Source organism: Dipodomys ordii, unplaced genomic scaffold, assembly GCF_000151885.1.
Source record: "Dipodomys ordii isolate 6190 unplaced genomic scaffold, Dord_2.0 Scaffold49, whole genome shotgun sequence".
Lineage (NCBI taxonomy): Eukaryota > Metazoa > Chordata > Mammalia > Rodentia > Heteromyidae > Dipodomys > Dipodomys ordii.
This window is the reverse complement of record NW_012267265.1, coordinates 9,941,367-9,944,750: the sequence shown is the minus strand read 5'-3', so window position 1 is coordinate 9,944,750 and position 3,384 is coordinate 9,941,367. Positions and strand designations below refer to the sequence as shown.

Here is a 3,384-nt window from a genome sequence, read left to right as displayed (position 1 = left end):
TTATGTTAGTTTTATTTAGGACAATGAAAGTTAGAAATGACAAATATGTGCCAAATTGATTGTTGGTAAAAAATAAATGAAGCTAAAAGTAAGTTAAGGCTCTATAATGGTAGAAACTATTTTCCAAAAGAAGTTCTTAAATCGTATCTGGTTATTGGGGTTTCCCAATAACCAGACCATTGACTATTAGAGAAGTGTTCTGTTCTGAACCACCCTAAAACTGAAATATCCTAGGAAAGCCCAGGAATCCCCTCAGAAGTTTGTTTCTAAGTTTCATCTATGGGGGACTTTCTCTTTTTTTCTTTTTTTAAAGTAAGTATTTTTATTGTGAAAACACTGTACAGAGGGGTTACAGTTACATGAGCAAGGTAATGAGTACATTTCTTATCCAGCATTGTTGCCTCCTTTGTTTTCCCCCTACCATCCCATCCCTCCCACCTCCTCAACTACATCCCCCCACCCTCAACTAAATTGTAAAGTTCGTTTTTCGACATAGTGTCTTGTACATCTCATTGTTGCAATGGGTCCCTTTCTTTTAATGAACTGAAGAAGCTGGCGAATATGATACCAAAGACATAGGCATAAAGCCTTTCTAAGAATAGGCCGATTCCTTATTGAGATGGTTTTCTGAGAGTGAAGATACATTTGCTCTTAATTGTTTTCATCATCCTACCTAATTCCTTCAGGTCAAGACATAAGGCTAGAATACAGGCCTGATGGTTTGTTAAGTTCTGATCTTAAGAAACCCAACTAACTTCCATCTCCAGCGTTCACTTTCAGCTCTGTGAGGCAATTCACAACTGATGTGTCCAGAAAACTGGTATGTTAATAAATCATACCTGGCTAGTATCAAATCATATGGGTAAGATCAGGTGTTCACCAATGATTTGTTCATGGCAATGTAACTTTTTAAATATCATAGAAAGATGTGATTATTCATTGATGCAATTGTGGAGATAAAAAGCATATTAGTTGCCTCCAACAAATGGGAAGATGTAAATACAGTAATTAATCTTCAACGGCTTTTACTATTTTATTGCTTTTTTGTCATTTAGAAAAAATAACTTTTACGGGGCTGGGAAGATGGCTCAGTGGTAGAGTGCTTGCCTTGCATGCATGAGGCCCTGGGTTCAATTCCTCAGCACCACATAAGCAAAAAGAAAAAAGCCCGAAGTGGCGCTGTGGCTCAAGTGGTAGAGTGCTAGCCTTGAGCTGAAGAGCTGAGGGACAGCGCCCAGGCCCAGAGTTCAGGCCCCACGACCGGACCCAAAAAAAAAAAAAAAGAAAAAATAACTTTTTATGAAACCATATAACTCTCATTTTGCTCTATAATTCTTTTTTTTCCTGATGATATTAGGGTTTGAACTCACAGTCTAATGCTTGCTAGCCAAGTGCTCAAAGACTCCAGCCACAAAGAGAAAGTCCTTGTGCTTTGATTATGTTTCAGATTAGGATCTCATGGTTTTGTCCAGCCTAGCCTGGACCAGGACCTTCTGACTTTACACTGCCTATGTAACTTGGATGACACATGTGAATCACCATGCCTGCCACTGGTTGAAACAAGGTGTTGTTAACTTGCAGGGGTGGGCATGGCCCTGGCCCTTAAACAACCATCTTCCTGATCACCCCTCCTGAGTATCTGGGATTCCAGGTGTGAGTCACTATGCCCAGCTGTTCTATCATTTTTTCCTCACTTCTCCTCCAAATTGCTTTTCAACTTTATCAAACTTATTTAGAAACAGCATTTATATGCCTTTTTTTTACATAATGCAAGTTTTATTGGGGAACATGATTAAAGTGGGGGTGAGTGATATAGCTCAGTGGGTGGAGGCCTTCATAAGTGCAGGGCTCTCCACGTATCCAGAGGACCACGATTCGAGATGTATTTGACTCCACAGCCATCAGCAATGAGGCGCTTCTCAGCTACCATGTCTTCAAACTCATCCGAATTGAACTTGGTAAAGCCCCACTTTTTGGAGATGTGGATCTTCTGACGTCCAGGGAACTTGAACTTGGCCCTGTGTAAGGCCTCAATCACATGTTGTTTATTCTGCAGTTTGGTGCAGATGGACATGATTACCTGGCCAATGTGAACCCTGGCCACAGTGCCCTGGGGTTTCCCAAAGGCACCCCGACAACATCTTGTTGATGCAAATGATGTGGAAAGGATGCAGTCCTGCTCGAATATGAAAGCCATCTTTGCCACAACTTTTTACCATATACTTGTTGGCACAAATACTGGCAGCCTCCAGGGCTTCAGAGGAGAGCTGCTCATATGCATCTGACACCATGGGCCCACAAAGTGGAAACTCATCCACTTTTGCCTTCTTCCTCCCCAGGTCAAAGATGCAGATCTTGGCATCAGAGACACCTCAACAAAAGCAAGGCTTTGGGTATGGCTTGTTCTTACAATACTGGTAACACCGGGCGGGGCGGCGACCCATGGCTTCCCCAGAGTCTTTAGTGGAGGAAAAGAGCATTTATATTCTTATCTCAAGAAAATCTTGGCTGTGTGTCAGTGGCTCACATCTGTAATCTAGCTCCTCAGGAGGCTTAGATATGAGGATCACAGTTTAAGTTTTCAGCTGCTGAAAACTCCTTAAAACTCTTGTCCGCAATTTACCAGCAAAAGGGAAGGAAGAAAGGAAGGAAGGAAGGAAGGAAGGAGAAGGAAAGAAGGAGGGAGGAAGGGAGGGAGGGAGGGAGGGAGAGAGGGAGGATGGAAGGAAGGAAGGAAGGAAGGAAGTTGTCGCTTAGTGCAGAGTGATAACTGAGTTCATGCCCCAGTACTGGTGGACATACACACACACACACACACACACACACACACACACACACACACACACACACACACACACACACACACACACACACCCTCTCCAAGAACTAGAAATTTAGTCTTTAAATATGTATGAGTTTGAAATGCTTGTTAATGAGAAATAAAAATTGCATTTAGCTTTTTACAGTAGAATTCAGAATTCTTTTCTCAACTTCAGGAAAATCTCTTGTTCTGATAGCTCTTTTTCATATGGATAAATGGAAAATTTGGGGTCAGTCAAAAAGGAAATAAAATTTTCCTCAAGAAATACCAGTGTTAATATTTTGTTATCTTTTCTTCCTATTTATGCATAGATTTGATATATAACTTCAGATTTTCTATATGTTTCTCCTTCATGTTATAGTATGACCATTTCACAATATTAGTAAATAAGTTTCAAAACTCTTAACTTTAATCATTAATATTTGAGTGTATTTCTATGGCTTCAATTATTTTTTCCAACAATCAATTCTGGGCTTGAACTCAGGGCCTAGACACTGTCTCTGAGCTTTTTTTGCTCAAGGCTCTCATTCTGCCATTTGAGCCAGAGCATCACTTCTAGCCTT

The 3,384-nt window shown here is 40.9% G+C and overlaps 1 pseudogene; it reads right to left on the bottom strand.

Annotated features, from left to right (window-relative positions):
• Nucleotides 1–1,834: 1,834 nt before the first annotated feature.
• Nucleotides 1,835–2,451, bottom strand: LOC105988480 (annotated as a pseudogene).
• Nucleotides 2,452–3,384: the final 933 nt, after the last annotated feature.